This window comes from Caloenas nicobarica, chromosome 7 (genome assembly GCF_036013445.1).
Source record: "Caloenas nicobarica isolate bCalNic1 chromosome 7, bCalNic1.hap1, whole genome shotgun sequence".
Taxonomy (NCBI): Eukaryota; Metazoa; Chordata; class Aves; order Columbiformes; family Columbidae; genus Caloenas; species Caloenas nicobarica.
Window position 1 is genome coordinate 11,378,430 of NC_088251.1, and position 18,884 is coordinate 11,397,313.

Consider the following 18,884-nt stretch of genomic DNA (forward strand, 5'->3'; position numbering starts at 1 on the left):
TCCTTGCTTCTGCCTCATGGCGTTGCATTTGCAAGGTATGTGTGGCATTTCACGGGTAATATTTCACAGCAAATAAAGGAGAAAAAAAACCACAAAAAAACAACCAAACAAAAAAAACCCAAAAAACTTTCTCCAGCTGAAAAAAAACCCCCACAAAGAATCCTATCCAGGTGTTAGCAACAGGATTATTTTAATATAGTCCTTTTAGTTATGTAACAGGCATGAAAACACAAGTCGTAACACACTGTCTTAATCAAGGACTGGGGAGCTGTGGAAAACACTGGTAGAAAAAAAAAAAACCACCTTCAGATAAGAGATTAGGCATTCAAATCCCCAGAAGACTGCACTACAAGAATGTTTGCTGCTTATTAGCATAAAAATGAAAACCATAACATAATATATGCTAGCTATACCACAGTAACACTGGCAAGACATAATAGTCAGAAGTTTCTGTAAAAGGTATGGAAAAAAAATAAATAAATAACAGTTCCTCACTTGTAAAACAAAGGCTACCGCTCAGGTTCTGCTGTCTTCATACTCCTCCTTTTGCATCTTTAGGAACTGTACACATAAGGGTTAAATAATGTACTGAAGTCTAGTAATTACTGTGATGAATGTCAAAGCTGCAAGCAACACATTCACTCATCTTTGATGATATTTCTCATCAGCTGGTCCCTGTACCCCCTTGTACAAATAGGTAATAAGCACCTCACTGTGGCTGGAACTTGCAGGAAACCTCGATATCCTTACACATAAGAAGTTCCATTACATAAAGTAAATATTATGCAGTATTGTTCAGACTCTTGCACATACCCCAAAGCCAAGGTACACTTTCAGCCACAAAAGTATTTTGCACAACATTAATGAGATTAAAGTTGCGTGGGTGTTTGTTTGTTTTTGTCTGTGCTTTTTAATAAAACCACTTTAAAGTGGCAGTTTGCTGATTCAGTTCCCCTCCTCCCTCTTAAAACCATTACACTAAATGATGAGCAAGAATACAGCCAAGAATTCAGACAGTAAAATGCTTTGAGTACCTTGATTTTTTTTCCACAGCTCTCCTTGCTTTAGTAATGTCGTGGACCTGTAAAACAGAAGAAAGAGATTACTGACTCCTGGTAGGCTTTTCAATATTACTGGAATACACTTGAAACTTAAGAAAGGAGTTACACAACATTTAGTTTCTTGAACTCTTTCAGAATGCTTTATTGAATTGCATTTTGTTATCATACAACGCATTTTTCATATTAAAAAAATATCTAAGAAAAGTCTTACATGAGAGCATCTAGTTGGGAATCTCACCATTTTGCCTCATGCATGCTGGATTACAAACCAGAAAGTAAAATCCAGCCTACCTGCTGCATTTTTTAAATAAAGCATAGCAGCCACTGTGCACGATTCTTCTGCGAAACCAGGAGAAGCTGAAGTCGGGAGCAGCCGCCGTGCTGCCGAATGGGTGGGGAGCCGGGGAAGGGAACACAATCCGGCTCTTTGAAGGTTGACAACTGGTGGTGGGCAAAGTTCATCAGGAAATAACCGCCTTGCTCTGACCCCTTCCCACCACTGAGCAGCTACGGCTTCTCCTTTTGCCTCCAGCTTCTAACATGAAAGTAAAATGAATAAATAAAATAGCAATTGTTTGCTTCCATTATCTTTCGTCTTCTCTGTCTTTGAGCACAAGTTTTCCAGAGTCAAGCCTGACAAATCTATTTCCATCATCCTTCCTTTTCCCTCAGCTGCTCCTCCAAGGAAAAGCAGTTATTTCCTGGGGGATGATGGCCAGACCCCTTGATTTCATACATGCGTACAAAACATATGCTACATTTTCCTTTTTAAGATCCATACATTGCAAATTAGACATTTTATGCATTATGAAAACACTGAGCTCAGCCCACCATCAGGCACAGGCAGCACTTCTCACCCACCTGTTAATCCCTTTTTATTCATCAGGTTGCAGCAGCCTCTTTCAATCATCACCGGCTTTTCCTTGTTACTCTTTCATGACTTTAGCATAGTACCCTCAGTCAATACTGCTCAGGTCTTGTCAGTATATTGCACTACCAATACTTCACAATTTACATGTTTCAGCAGGCTGGCTATCCCCCTCCCCATCATTACTAAAGGCTGGATTATTCAGTATTCTCAGTGAATTTCAGCTGTAAGGAATTGACTTCCAAAACAACAACATGCACAAAAAGGCAAGTAGAACTATGCAAAATTAATGCACGACATTATTGTCACAAGATACTCTGAAGCAAAAAATCCCAAAACTTCCAAAAGAATCATGGTTAAAATAACGTTATTTTATGTGTGCTGAAATAGTCTGTTTTCCCTGAATTACTTTTTTTACAGAATGTCAGTTCTCGCTCACTTGAGAAAAAAAGTTGCCATAAATATGGCATTGTTTTCAGCAAGTTTGTATTTAGGGATGAACAACATACTTTCACTCAGTATTAACAGAGCTAAACAGCCACAAAACTATTTCATCTACATGTAGACTTGACTAGAATACAGATTTAGGGGACGGAATCAGCTCTAGCCAGGTGCTCTGCGCGGGGTTTGGGCATATTTGCTTATTTTGCTGTCCTGCCAACTACTCCCTGGAGCAGCACACGAAGCCATGGCAGTGACCAGGGAAGTGTGTTGGCATCAAAATGTCATGTCAGAGCAGGAACCCTCCACAGCGTCGGGAATTTAAACACTTAAATGTGACTGTTTATTCTTGGCATGAGTACAGTTTATTTTTCATCTACTTTACACTGCTAGAGATAAGGGAATGCTATTTCTATGCAAGTTTCCAATACGTTATTTTAAGCACAGCCATCACTCACACGGAGAGATCCCATCTTGCAGGCTATCAGCTCCTGTTTCTAGAGGGCACTGGCAGAACACTCCCAGACAGGAAAATTTATTCTTCTTCCCAATTTCAAAAAGCTCTCATTATTAAAAAACAAAACAAAAACCCCTTGGCAATTGTGACATTGCTACAACATTTGGTGCCATGACCTAATTCATTCTTCTTAATCCATTGGGGTCTTTTCATCCCACTCTACCCACTCCTTGAGTAAGGGCCAGAAACTCTTTGATGTAGACACTGGTCAGACGTTGTCTTCACTGCAATTAGCACTGTTTAGGACATGTCCTCAGCTCCTATTAATTCACTAAATGCCTCTATGGCCAAAGTAATATTATACATCCAGTAACAAAGGATGCAGATCATATCAAGAATGGGAAAAGAAAATCTGAAAAGGAATAACAGTCACACAGTAAGGAACCAACTCAAAGGCAGCTCTCAGATCAGGGAAAATAATAACTGAAATACATTCTTTGAGGAACACAGATATGACAGCAGTAAGATAAATATTGAACATAAGCAGCTTCAAAAAAATTTGGAATACTCTGAATTAATGCATATGTCAGAAATCAGACATATTACACAAATCCTAATAGGATATTTAAAATGCAAGTACAAATTAAATGTTAAATGAGGGCTTCAGCCTGTAGGACAAAAGGATTTGTGTGTCAGAGATACCATCTCTCTTCTTGAGAATTACAGAGCTATGTTCTCCTCTGCTCAGAGAAGCAACATTTTAGAGCTGCATCCAGAAACTATGAGTAATCACAATGACAGTCAAGGAACTGATGGGATATCCTAAAGAAACACCCGCTGGAATGAAAATATAATCTTCTTCAACTACTCATAACGGCTGATCAGTATGCATTAGGAAAATACACTTCTGGTTTGAATCCAAACCTTGAGTATGAAAAGCAAAGTCCTAGTAAATATTTAAGAGAATTTTGAATTCCCAACTAAAGAGCTGGCAACTAATTTCTTTTTTTTTTTTTAACAAACAAAACCATCAAAATATTGTGCAACTCTAAGAGCCCTTAAGGAAACAATTGGGAATTTTTCATAACATGGTATTTCCTTATACCACTGACCACAGGAATGCAAACAGTTCCACCAAACAGAGATTTCTTCATTGGAAACAACTGACAATCTAACCATGTTTCCATCTTTTCCACTCTCAGCGCTCAGCATACAAAATAGATGATATAATAGGATACAGAAGCATCGTACCAGGGCCACAAGATACATTTACTAAAACACAGCACCTGAGAGGCTTTACAAAAATGTATTTCCTAAGGGTTAAAGAGAACTTGTGCTTAATTATCAAGCACTTTTGTCTAATGAAAATTTTTCTACTGCAATTTCTACTGATTTGTTGGATTTTCCCAAAACACTGTTAGCATCCCTATCAACCAGGAACAGACTCCTATCCCCAACCATAACTTAGTAGTTTATCAGTAACAAGACTCAATCCTGCAGCATTCCCTGACAGTAAAACAGGTGATGCTAACGAGGAGCACTGGTATGAAAAGATGGGTTGTTACTCAACTTGCCAGGTGGAGGAAGAAACAGTACTACTGGTAGTATACCCCTTGTGCCTTATACAATGTCTGCCAAGTTGGGGAGGAAATCTTTTTCATTAGACTAACTTCTCTGTTTGGGATTATTTGAGCAATGCCAGCTGACACTATGAATCCCCCTAAAGGAACCTGGAAACGTTGGTGGAACTGTCTGGGCAATGGCACCCTCAGTACTCACTGTCGACCAGCCTTAAACGCTGCATGAGGAGACCAAGTATGAGAGATATCCCAAGAGAAAGGCAAGACAGCCCTTACAGAGGGATTTAATTTTCTTAACAGCTAATTAACAAGTCACTATCATGGAGAAAGCAATTCACACCCTGTGCCGAGCTGCATGCTGCAAAGAGAGAAAAAGAGAACATAAGCAACGGTAAAAACGGAGAGTATTGTCAGAATTCAGGAAGGCACCAGGAATCCTAAAAGGTACCAACCATCCGCACTCTGACAAATATCTGTCATTGCAAATTTGCAACTCAGTTAAGCCAAGATTTTAATCAGGGCTACAACTGTACTTAATCCTCTCTGTTGCAGCTGAAGGAAAGCAAGGGGAACAAGTCATAAAAACAAAACAAAACTGAAATGTGCTACAGAGACCAAATTGTTTTCAGAAGGAAAAACCAAACCAAACAAAACCCATTAAAGAAAAAGCATTATGGAGTTAGCGTGCCAAACAAGTCAAGAATTTTGGATGGTGGAAAAGACAGACAAATGTCTTAACTTCAGATAGAGATGTTAAAAGACTTTGCTCGTGTGGGAGGGTGTTTACAATCTATGGCAGAGGGATTATTACCCTGGTAGTCAAGGAAACCACTCTTACAATTACAACATTTCAAATTTTGGAATTCCCCTTTTAGGAGAGAACATGCAAAAATCCTCCATGCTATTCAAAAAGGAGAATGGCATATGGCTCTTGTGTCCCACATGCAGACAAACAGGGCCAAAAACTTTGACAAGTTTGTCCCAATGGCACCATGGATTAAGAGGTCACCATCGTAAATAAAATGTGTCTATACTGTACTTTAGTCTTCCAAGATGATAAATGATAAAATAGCCATTGCAATTCTCCCATAATATTTTCCACATACAAAACCATTTACCAGGACTTACTGAACAAGAAGCTAAAAATTTCAAGCAAGGCTTTATTTGAACTATTGCATTTCTTGACCTTTTCTTTCAAAGAGATGCACACTGAACTCTCAAAGTGCTGAGCTTTTGTTCTTGGTCTTAAAGAATTTGCCTTTTCTGAAGTTACAAACATGAATCTTTGCCTCCTTTTTAGATGATGCTGAAGATCTAAACATAAATTATACAAAATAGCAGCTTGGTTTAATCACAAATAGTACTGCAGAAATTATTTTTCCAATTATTTTAACTAGATAACAAAAAAAGAAACAAAACGTCACATCAGCTGATTTGCCAAAGTCTGTGCTGAGATTTAGAAGACTACTCAAAAACTATTTTTTGTTTGTATTACTGTCAGTGTCCTAGATAAAGACATGCACTAAAAGGTTTTCAATTTAATCTTACTGGTGATGCTACAGAGAACACCTCAAACTCTGCAGACTGTAATGCAAGGCAGTAGTTAGAACACACCACATATTTCCACAATTAGAGCATAATAACATCAAGATACTCAAGAAGTTATTTACTGGTTTTCATTAAAATGCACAGTTCATTTTTATTTTTTCCTACAGTTGCTGCATCAACATGCATGTTCAGGAAACTACTGGGCAAAGTCCATGCAACATTCATACTCAGGTTGGACTGGTGCTACAATCAGCGGAATCTTTGGTGTCAATAAGGAAGCAGAGATAGATCTTAGAAAAATGTTACAAGTCAAATATTCCATTTTATCTTTGTCATTTGACGAATCCCACTACTAAAGCCTCAGTGCTCAACAATTCAGTGTTGTAAAGAATAGAGCTGCTGTCTGGTATCTGCTGTTTCTCAACAGTAAAAATAGTTTCAGGTAGGGTATTTTAAGTACCACATTAATAATTTTCCACATAAATACAGTCCAAACAGTGGTAAATGACAGTTTAAGAAATCATCTGAATGGCCTTAAGGATCCAGTAGCTGGGTACAGTTCTGCAACAGGCATCATAACTGGTCTCAGGAAAATAATTGGAGCATTGCAAACCTCTGTTCCCCTTGTCCCCTTAAAATGAGGTGAAGTCCCCACTGAGTCCAGCATTAGTCAAGCTGTGTTTATTCATATTCGTCAACATATTGCATCCCTTTCAGTGGCAGGTACTTCAAGCCAGACAAAATACAAGAGCTAACTGTGGCTTCAAAAAGCTTGTCAAGGTGAATGGACAGTGCTCCTTTAGCCTTCATTATAAAAAATGAAAAAGCTTATGTTAAAGCTACACACAATACATTTAAACAAAATAATTTTCAAGCTACGTCCAAGGTTTGGGTAATTGTGAACAAAAATATACCTAGCATTTTCCTGTTGCTATTTAATGCCTCTGAACTTAAACTCTAATCTTTTTTTCCCCCCTCTACATTTTTTGCCTCCGTCCACATATATTCTGGTATTCAGACTCTTCAGATTTTTAAATCTCTGCTGGAAGAAAAATATTTTTAAAAGGAAGTGAAATGTGAAAGCCCAGCATGATTCCCTTCTCACCCTTTGTTAGCACAGATTTCATTCTTTCTTCTTGTCCCTGAGATGAAATCTTTCTTATTTTCTACCAGTCTCTCAGTGTCAACTCCAACTCATAAGCTTTTGCTACGATCCTATTACTACCATCAGATTTCAGTGACTAATACGTCGTATTCACTTCACATTTTAAAAGTTGCTCCCACCTTTTCACCAGAAACCAACCACTCCAACCGCTCCTACCGAGCAGTTTGCAGGATCCCACCCCCAGCAATACACACTCGTTCCAAAATGCCAAGACTGCTGATGGCTGCAAGAAATCCCATCCTCCACGCAGTGCAACTCACTCCTTCTGTGCTTTGCTCCTACTTCTGCATTCGGTTTTCAGCACCATCCCCTGCACTTATATTGCTTCATCTTTGGCCCGCTTCTCCTCTTCCATGGCCAGGTGTGCTCTTGGTATGAGAACTGCCCCTAAACGTTGCTTTGGCTAACCTCCTATAAATCATAAATATACTAGTTTACCACTAGGAAACAGCCCCACACCTATTTAGCCCTTTTTACTCTTGATCTGACATCCACAAGAGAATATTTTGACATTTTTAATCACCTCAAATTTGCAATCAGAAGCAACTTCTTGGCGCTGTATGCAGCCCACTTATCTCCTGCTCTGCCCAAGACATCCACTACAGCATCGAAGCTTTAAGAATGGAATGGGCACTTCAGGGAGCAAGAGTTCTGCTCCCTTGGGCTCCATCTCTCACACAAGGAGACAAGATCAACATCCCAACTCACTCAGATATGTGCATTTGATACACCATTCTCAGTAGACCTGCATATAAAAAATATACTTAAACATTTGCAGTTATAATACTGGTGTAGCAATAGTGGTCTGCCTACGGATAAAAAGCAAAGCAAGTTTCACAGGGAATCTTGTCATATTTTTTCATATAAAGTGACAATAAGATCTAGAACATTCTCATACCACATTTCATTTCAGAGCATGGTTTTCACAAACTGTCTTCATCACTTCACTCCTAAAAAAACGTTCATTCAGGCAATTTTTACCAAGAAGTGCTGCTTGCTAACTTGACACTTTCACCACCTAAGCAGCCATTGATTCTTTTCTAATCTCATATTTTCCTTTAATACTACGTTGTTTCTATTTATAAGACACGAAATCTACAGCACCCATACACCTGCACTAGCACACAGCTCTCTTTCCACTATGAAACTGAAGTGTTACTCCCGTTCTACTGCAGCAACATTAATTCTGAGCATTTCCAGCAATGTTACCAGCATTCTGCATCCCTTTCTGTGACTGTCCAAACTTGTCTGTGCCCAAAAAAATGAGATGAGAAGAATGGAAATAAAAAGGAAGCGCAGCAGCTGAAGTTTTGAAGGGCTCAAGAGGACTTTCCCCACACTCCTGGTAGCAACTGAAGCAATCGCCCCACTCACATCCTCCCATGAGGAATCTCTGTGCCTGACAACAGATGATCTGAACACATTTCACAACATAAACTTCAAACGTATAGTACTATTTTCTTCCAGTATAATTTATGGATAAAGCCATAGCTCGATTCATGACACCACTATTGCTGCAAAACTAATAATGTTCAGTGGACTTAGAGATCTTTAAATATTTATTCCTCAGCTACAAAGTAACAAACCCCTTATTTATTGAAACAAGCTGTATTTGGAAGTTAAGATTATGATTTGTTTACAAACTGACAAACTCCACTGGTGAAAGAAAAATCAGATTTTTATCGGTATTCTTCCTACTTTATTCTGATATTCTAAACAGAAAATGTGCCTCTTCATATTCTTTAATTTAATCACTATCATGAAAGGCTCAATCCAGCCCCTAAACCTGAGAAAGAATAGAAACCGACTACTTTTTTTTTTCTTTTCTTTTTTTAAACTCTCTATCTCACTTGTTCTCTTTTGACTTTTACAAAGCTTAATTCATCCAACCTCCACCCTCACCCCTGGGAGCATCTTGTACTTTCCAGCCATCTGGACTGTATTTACTTTACTGAGAAGAAAGTTAAATTTGTTCATGAACAAAGAAAATCCCCTTACTCTCTTCCCGTTTCGACTGTACAGTTGTTTTCTAAGGTCTTATTTTCTCAAAAAAAAAAAATTATTGTGCCCTCTGGGGAGCTCACATAATCTTCCTTTTGACGTCTACTGAGGCCATACAACTTCTTCATTTACCATTTTATAGTACTGCCTTCTTTTCTTTTTTCAAAAGAGTGAAATTACTATTTCCCCCCTCGATTTTCACCTTCTTTTCACAAAAGCCCTTACAAACAGCACGAACGTTCACATATGCTGGACTAGGACAGTAGCGATTGTACCAAAGTCATTGTTTAGACAGTGAAAGTGACAGTTTTGCAAATAAACTGAACTATTGCCAAACTAAGTGCAGAGACAAACTTTAGAAGGAACATACACAAACCATGTCCCTCTCTCCCAGCCCCAGCATCTCACTGCTACCACAGGACTCCTCATCTCTGCTCCTCCACCTTTCTGCAACATATCTGTGCTGCGACGCTTCTCCCAACACTGTGAATACAAACATATCAAGGAAGACTTGCAAAAAAAGTGCAAACTGCAGAAGACAAGCAGTTACCTCAAACTGGTTTTTACTTTCAACCACATGTTCTTAAAACCCACCTACTTTTACCTGGTTTTATCTGAGCTGCTGTATAATGCTTCCCTTTTAGTGCATTTTATAACTCTGTTTTTGAAGGCACGCTCTCTCTTTCGATCAAAGGTAGTCAACTACAGCTTATCATTAAAAGCCATTTTGCAGCTTTATTCTGCTCCACTTGACATGCACCAGAAACCTGCATCAAGTTTCAATGAAAGCCAGATTGGCCCCTTTGTTACAGAGAAAATTAATGAAAACAATGAGCACAATGCATGACATGCAGCTAACTTTTTCATTAGGAATTGAAGGTTCCCAATGCTTTGTGATGCTTGACCCAAACATCTGATTAATTTCAAAATTTAATTCAGTTTAATGACCTCATTTAACACCTGTGATAGGGGAAAAACGCCAATGTAGAACTATACTGTAACACGAATTAGAAAACAGGTACTAGAAGAAAAATACCTTTCTAGAGAGATGATTGCTTAAAGAGAACTACTTGTTTATTTTCAGTTTGCACCTCTGAATTTAATTCAAAGAAGTGACCCTTCAGAGGCATAACAATTTTTAATGATCATGTCAAGTACCATGTTTCTTCAACAGCCCTTCTGGAATATCAAGTAAACTCATTAGAGTAGAAAAAACACCGTATAGAGATGACAACAAATTAAAAATGTAATTGAACGTGTCTATGTGAAAAAAAAACAAAAAACAAAAAAAACCACAACAAAACACAAAAAACCCAAACAAAACAACACAACACACTATTGAAATAACTCGCCCAAATGCCACCACAAAAAAAAATTGCAAAATAGATTTTGCATAAAGCTCTGTGGCCACACAAATGCTTGGACTAGAATAATTAAGGAGACCAAGCCAGGACAGAAACACTTCCCTTGCCATCTTCTATGAAATGAGGACTTAACGCAACTTTAACAAAACCAAACTTTGTTTCCTTGCATTTGTAGTTGCCCGTTTCTAGGCTGAGTCAACATTATCTCTTCCCAGTTTTTGCCTCCTCATTTCCAAAACCCACAAAGGACCATCAGTATGAATAAACACGTTTTGTCATTAAAATTAGCTGAAACATAGTGAAGATGCGACACATCTCTGCTTTGGGGAAGCATTGCCAAATTGTTTATCAGAAACAAAACCCCAGGAGATCAGTTACCAGTTGAGCAATACCTCCACTAACAAGGACTTTTTTCCCTCCCTTCATGCGATTTCAAGCTGTTCAAGTTTTCCCCAGAATTTTTAGTATTTTTTGTTTTGGAAGTGAAGACATGGACAACAATCAATCAGGCAACTGAACTTCCTTTGCTTGAGACACAAGCTGAACGTTTAATGCGAGCTACTAAAAATAAGTTTTACTTCCAGCAATGACAACTCCTTGCAGCTTAATCAAAGGAACAGCAATCACAGCCTAATGGGCTCTGTTCTCCAGAGCATCAGAGCTGGAAAATGATCAGCAAGAGAAGATTCACTGCGGAGAAGAATCTGCAAAGGACGGACCAATATATTTGCACTTAGTGTGCATCAATTTGATTTTATGTGTTTCTAACAGAGAGAATGTGAAGTGACTTGATTCTCAGCACACAATTATGGTATGAAATCAGTTTCTAAGGAAACAGGGCAGAATCTGAAGGAAGAAAATTTCTGGGTTTGTGCTGCTTCTGTAACAAATGACATCAGCTGCAGAAGATGCACGAAGCAAAATCCCTCCAAACCAATTAAGGAATTGAATCTTGAGCATCCTGAACTAGCAATTTAACCCACCGGTGAGGCATACCTATGTGTTTGAGGAGGGAGAGCACAGAGGTGTGAGCAGGATGCACAGCCGCTCACCATCAGTACCAGCTTACCACCAGCACCAGCCTCCTCCTCCTCCTCCCAACAACCGCTAAAAACAACCAATAATATAGCTGGCACTTAATACAGCCTGCTCGTTCACGCATGTCACAGTTCCCCTATGACTTCTTAAAAATCCGACTGCCCACATCTCACGGTTCCTCTTTCAGGGGGAAAACAAATGCTTAACCAGCGAGGCATCAAACATTCGATATGTTTTTCCCCAAGAACTCAAAGGGGGCCAGGTAAAAGGTGCTGATTTCCAGGATTTTGCACACCATGAACCCCAAGCAGGTTTTCCTGCTGTGATGAGTACTGGACTTTGGAGAGAGTACCCCCTCAGCCTCCCCGCCAGAGCTGCTGGCACGGGGCCGTTTTGGATGCGCCCCCAGCCCATGCAGGGCCCTGTGTGCAAGGACCACGCTGGGGACACAGACAGACCCCCAGGGCTGCTACGCCAGGGAGCTCTGCAAGATTGGTTCCCCCAGGACAAAATTATAAGAATTCTTTGGAGAATTTAAAACTTCAGAAGTACGTGGTGCACTTCCGAAACTTGGAAATGAAACATTCCTTCTATCAACCGGGCACATAACCCACTGCTTAGCAATGAAGGTCGCACGCGTGTACGTATCTGCAAGAGGCAAAACAAGTCTTGTTATTCATCATTCTCACAACACAGAAAGAGTTTCTCTCTGGGTACACAGAGGGTTTTAAAGACAAAAAAGTTAACTTAAATTCACTTTTTGAAATAAATCCAGATCTCTTTTGCATTCAATAAAAACTGGGCCCTTTCTAAAGCAGTTTCAATATAGGTGTTCGAATGACGCTAATTTCAACTCCAGAGACAATACTCCTCAGTTTACATGTGTGCTACGCTGGTTTAGGCAGGGTCAGGTTTTTTTCCCCTTCACACAACTCTCTATTTTTTAAAAGAAAAACACCAATGCACCTCAAAACATCAGCGTTAAGAACCTGCTTCCAAAAGTGTTTGCCTGAAGGCCAGCAGCCCAGAGATAACAGCCAGGCCTGAAATCCCAAATACTGGCCATGATATTATTTCACTGTGCTGTCCCACTGCAGGCTGCATGTTCAATAGCCATCTCTATCTATACATCAATGGAACCTATTCCAGGCACAAAAGCTTCAAAATAAATCCTTAAGACCCACCTCCCAAATTAATTATGCAAATGCTGTATGAAAGTGCGCAGATCATTACAAGTACAAATTTTTAACCCCCTGCACAGGTACTCTGAAAGGGAATGAAATTAAATGCCTAATCATACACCCTGAATAATCCAGATAATGGCTCGTCATATGCATCAGAATGCAAATCAGAATGATAGTTTTAGCTGTAAACACAATGTGGAAATGTCAAATAACTTTGATCTCATCTTTGGCAAGAACACGCTTCTTTAAGATACCATTCTGTATTCAATGGGATATATATACTTAGCATTTTTTTTCCTTTTGAGTTTCAAAGCTTTTCCTTACAAAGCTTACCCTACAAGATATTCCAATAGAGATGAATAATCATATTTCCACAAACAGAAGAATGCTGCCGCTTATTGCCTTGCTAAAAACACCAGAAGCAACAATACTCTGTTTACCGCATTATTGTCATTCAAGCAGAGCATGATTGGTTTTGTATTCAAAACGTCCATAAAGGTAGGCTGTACTCAAAAAAAATCCTGTGATGAGGGGCACTTACTGCTTCAGAGAGAGGAAGATAGGTAAAGCCACAGCAAGTCACTAACCTCCTAATGCCTGCTGTGGAAACGAGTCCCTCACGTGCACTCCAGGCATGTTTAGCAGATAGGATTTCCTTCATTTCAGACTATGTCTTTCTTACAGAGCAAACAAACAGAAATCGAGAGACATATGAAAGGAAGGGCTAAAACCAAACAGGCAGAAGTAGATGAGAATGCCCAAGTCAGAAATGCCAGGGAGGCACTAGGATCCACGGCTGCTTTCTTTGTGCCTGGTACTAGAGAAGCTCCTTATGCCACTGCCCATGCTATAAAGCCAAATTTCAGCATTTCAAGACAATGCTCCTAAGGGGAAACTAGGCTTTTAATGAGACTGTTCCATAACTCACGTAATTTAGGCTATCAGTTGGAAAAGAACAGATAAAGAATTTCAGTGGCTACATGATGACAGTAGCTATTTCAGGTATAAATGCAATAAGAATGTCCAACTGTTGTAGGGCACAGCAGTCTTCACTTCTCCCCCAGCCCCCAGCTTTGCTTTCTAAGAGCTTTTGCTACTTACAGGTAAAACACAAGATACTAGATTTCATGTTGAGATTAGACTAGTTTTAAGGTATGAAGAAATTCTATTAAAATATCAATATAGGAAAACAAATGCAAGACTTCATAAATGATGATAACTGGAAGAGGTTTAATATTTTCCAATGAAAATATTGCTGCTGTACAGTTTTGCCTGGTTGGATCGCCGCGTTGTGACAAAAGACAGATTCTGTCAGATATTTTAGCAACAGCTACTACAGCAAAGTTTACTGATGCAATCCTTGTTTGTCATTCACCATAGGGATCCCAGTTTTCCAAAGGGGAAAAGAAACAAACAAACAGGACCATTAAAACTATATATAAGTGTTACAGTCAGTTTACAGAAGATGTAAACAAGAAAAATACCCAAATGTACTTACATTCAGAAGACAAATCCCTACTGGTCCATGCAAAGCTTTAGAAGATTGCTCAATTAGTTTAGCTTATTCTGCCATCAAAAGCAAAAGGAAATTCTTACGTTTCAACTTGGGAGGAGACTTCATTTCACAATACACATGTAATTGTCCAAGTCCCAAAATCCCAACTCCAAATCAGTATGAACACTGCAATTTAACACAGGTCAAGCATTCTTGAAAATAGAAGCTATCAGAGCATAAGAACGTGACCAGTAAACCTTACTTTCCCCCCTCAGAAATCAAGGCGGGGCGGGGGGGGGGGTGTCTTTTTTTTTTTTTCCCCTTCTCTCTCCTCTCCAGCTGAGACAGAACATTACTTGCAACTTAGTCAAACTGACTCACTTCCACAGGCTCCTCCAGCACACTTCTAGGAAAGCCCTTTTGGGAGGGGATTGTTTTTCCTCCTTCAAAACCATAAGACGCAATGATACTCAAGTGTACAGTTAGAACAGTAAAAATGTAAATTATTGCTATGAAAAAAGATGAGATCTCATTTGGCTTCAATTCCTCCTTCCCAGCTCTTGCAAAGTGAAGTCAAACTGCGCTTTTCCCTCTCCTCACCTCTTAGTAGCTGACTTTTCGAACAAGATCCTCAACTTTGCCTAAGGGCATTTATTGTACACAGCTTGATCCCGTCAGAAAAAAATACTCTAAAAAGGGAAGAAAACATGCACTGATCAAACAGAGCACTACACGAAATGTCAATGCAAGACCGCACAAGATATCTGTTGAATATGAGCAGAACTAATCTAAGCCCAGATCTAAAATAAAACAGTACTACAGAAGTGTAAGATTTCTCCAGTATATGCACCTCAGTCAGTTTACATAAGTCCTTACTGATCTTTGCAACTTACTTGCTTCCACTGCTGAAACTGCTCAAGAAACAAAATAAATAGCCACTTTTATATGCTGTTTCTAAAACACTGCCATGCTGAGATATTGTCCATCAAATTCAGTAAGAAAGCTAAACTGGCTTAGAATTAATTGACTTCTTCAGCTTGCATCCAAGTGTTGAATGTTTCAATGACTCAAGTCTAATCTTGAGGTTTTATCTAAGCTTTTCTTTTTACTCTTCTATAATAATATTTGCCTATTCAGACTGGGTTTGGAAATGTAAACAGAAGCTTGTTACCTAGTTAAACAGAAATCCTACCCAGCGCAACATTTTATCAAGTCAAGATGCTACTTAACACACCATCCTTATTCTCCCCTCACTGTCTCCCCGGCCACCCTCTCCTTCTTCATTTGCTGTTCTGTTCAACAAGCTCTCGTTGCTTGTTCCATTTCTGTTCGGTAAAACGCACAAGTTTGGGTCTCTATATGAAAACAATCCTAACAATCCAACAAGCACCTTAGGAATTGCAAGTCGTAATATCATAACATCTCATGAACTTTCTCCTGAGTTTGCACCAACCTATAGGCTTACCAGCTAAGTGCAGTCATGGACCCACATTTCCTGGTTTAACACTCTCCCTCCTCCTTTTTTTAAGTAAGATTATTCTCATCCTTAGAAACAGGAAGTCGTTAAGTTCAAAATGTTTATACTAAATGAAAACATACATATTGCCATGACTGCTATTCAGTGACTGTTGGGTGGTCCCAATCTGAATCCACTTTCTGAGCAGCAAGTGCTTCCCTTGGAGAAATTATCAAAGCACAGTCTCAGAGACCAAGAATTGGAAAGGTATAAACATCAGCTATTACAACTACATTTCAGGATTTTTTTCTTAAGACTTTAACATACCCACAAAAACCTCCCAAACATCTGTTTTCAGTAAGTATTTAAATAAATATTTTCCCAAATTATTTCAGAAATTGGCTAGTGCTGTACGTTTCTTGGGATGAGGTCAGTAAAGTGCACTAATGCAGCACCTTTGTTGCAGTAATTGGCATGTTTATTTGTGCCAGAGCACGGCTGAAGAGGGAAATTCATAATCCACTGGCATCCTCCCCCTGACAACCTTCAGAACATCATATGCAACTGCTCGTGATCAGCATCTCCAACATGCCAACTTCTGCTCATACTGTTCTTGTTCACAAACTCCTAAACTATTTCAAGTTTCCTCCTAAATTTGATAAGTATATTAAAAAATATCTTCAATTTAGTACTTTGATAATAATACATTATTATCCAGAAATATTTTGCATATGCAGATCATCTGACTATAACTCCTCCCAGACTAAGAGAAAGAACCTGTCACGCATGGTTCGAGTTTACTGTCATACTAATCCCAATTTACCACAGCTCGCCTTTTGCAGATATAAATTAGATTCCAGGAGAAAAAAAAAGAAAAAAAAAAAAAAAAATCGAACTCCGGTCCATCAGTAGAAGTTTTCAATTGCTTTTTTGACACCAGCTGTCCTTATTACAGTAAAATATACTTCCTCCCAACCTCAAGATTTTAATTATTAAATAATATTTGGAAGAAGTGAAGAATCCTCTTCTCAGAAGAGAGCTGCAAAGCAGTTCCTCAGTAATCATGAGCACTTTCAGGAAACTTGAATGCTTCTCCAGCACGCCCACTTGCTTCCCGTGAACAAGCAGTGTTTGCAGAATTATCTGGAGAGGTCTTCCAAAGTGCTGAGAACATAATTTCTGTGCATTTTGATGCTCTATGAATCACCAAGAACAGAACATGAAGCCAAGAAACAGTAAAACACACACATGTACAAACAACAAATAGGAGCTGCTAGGACTAATATCAGACCTACCAAAATCCATCCTGAACATATGAGGAGGAGACCAACAGGAGCCACGTTATGCCACTTCCACATGAGACTCTTTACTTTTGTTTGGACCCACAGATCAATAGGAGTGTCAGGAATTAATAAAGCTAGCAGTACAGCTCAGCTCTCCAGAGACCAGCCACATCTGTTCAGCAATGCCAAGCTGCCAGCTGGAGAGAGGCCCAAAAGCCTTTAAAGGGTCATCATGCACAGCAAAAGCTTGTACTCGGCTAAAAAGCTTTTAGCCTAGTAACTAAAAAGGTAATAGGTATTCTGTTAATTACATTAAGTAATTAAGATGTTTAGCTCTCTTAATTAGGATGCCTAATTTTAAAAGGTCTAATAGCCACAGTATTGAAATTCCTGGTTTGTTCTGGTATGGCAACAAAAATCTATTCTAGACCACTGCCATTCTCATGATGAGTCAAAAAAAGTTATGCTGTTAACAGATAAGCTAATCAGTTGAAATGGAAAGAGTCCAAGAAAGTATTACTTGTTAAATACTACATATTGTAAGCAACTTTAATGTATGGATGACCAATTAAGAAATCCAAAACGAAAGACATCATTAACCACACAAGGATATTTTATCTGGGTACAAATTGTCAAAACATCCTTTCCTTGTGCACATTTGATCAGAGCCTGTTAGAGGAAGAAATAAGCCCTACACTATATGACATGTGCCTCTCCCCCAGTATGTCCCTCACTGACACACGAGTCTTGCAGGGCATAAAAGCTCCCATCAAATTTTTGACACAAAAAGCTACTTCTGAAATAACTGTCTGGTGGCCTATATAGAAATCGCTCCTTCCAAATATCTCAAAATCAGAAGTACAGGACTGTACATGCTTGGTTAAATACTGCTTTATCCACAGCTTTTTCCACAGCTGCAGGTGGCTCAGCTTTCTTGAGGAAAAGACAACTGACACCTTTAAATACCTTGGTGGGCACGTGCTGAAGAGATTTGATGTTTGGGATTATAACAGCCCCTGTGTAGCTCCCCCTGCTCTAAGGACATCACAGCCCAATACTCTTTAATCACACGAAATCATGCCTCTGATGTTCACAAGGTATTAATATTTCCAGTTCTTATCTTTCGGACGTTTCCCAAGTTGAACCCGAAGGGCGAATCCAGGCTGGACCTCTTCAAAAGCCCCACAGAGAATGCTCATTTTGTAAGTGAAGCCACTTTTAAGAGTGTAATTAAGATCAAGCTCCTACAATTAGTCCGAACAATTCATGCAAACAAGCACTGTGCAGTCTATTCCACTAAAAGCAAATAATTGCTCGCAAATTTTACTCATGGCAGGGAGCAGGACCAGGGGTTTGCTACTAGTCCTAAAAGGCACCACATCTGTTGAGGTTTGTCCCTGCACAGCATTGATCTTTCTGACCCCAGAGAAGCTCCAGAAGCGGTACCAGCATCACGGGTACCAGCATCGTGGGACCACCACAGGATGCAGGACACTACTCGTGAAGGCATCTGGAATTATTAGTCCCCATTTTATTAGCAATTCAGCTACTAATTTTATATCCTTTTAATCAGGGCTTATTAACCACACTACACAGTACCCCAGACCGGCCATCTGGAAATGCAGATGTCATCTGCTCACCTTTGTAATCTGCTGTAAGGTTTTTCAGATGGAGATGTATTTAATCTTGTGGTGCTATATAAATAAGCAAAATATTATAAACAATCATTTTTATTCAACTGGGGTCATGTCATACGATTTGCTTTCTTTATGAAGGAAAACACGTACATAAAGTGCAACCAGATGCTGTTGGCAGAGAATCTATTCAATACAGACTGATTTCTAAAAACATGATTACAGATGTGGCCTACATCTTGAACCCAATGTAGGTTAGAACTAAGTCTAGACTGAGCTTCTTTACTAAAAAGAATGCTTACCTGGGAC

The 18,884-nt window shown here is 39.2% G+C and overlaps 1 protein-coding gene across 3 annotated transcripts in view; it reads right to left on the bottom strand.

Moving 5' to 3' along the window:
* ADD3 (adducin 3) overlaps positions 1–18,884 on the bottom strand; it is a 99,985-nt gene that overhangs the window by 64,831 nt on the left and 16,270 nt on the right. For 2 of the 3 annotated variants that reach the window (XM_065638904.1, XM_065638901.1), the window contains exon 2: positions 1,035–1,081. The gene's annotated coding sequence lies outside the window, so the exon portion shown is untranslated. Of the gene's footprint in view, positions 1–1,034; positions 1,082–14,205; positions 14,252–18,884 lie in introns of those variants that run through there. The other variant, XM_065638902.1, reaches the window with a different exon arrangement.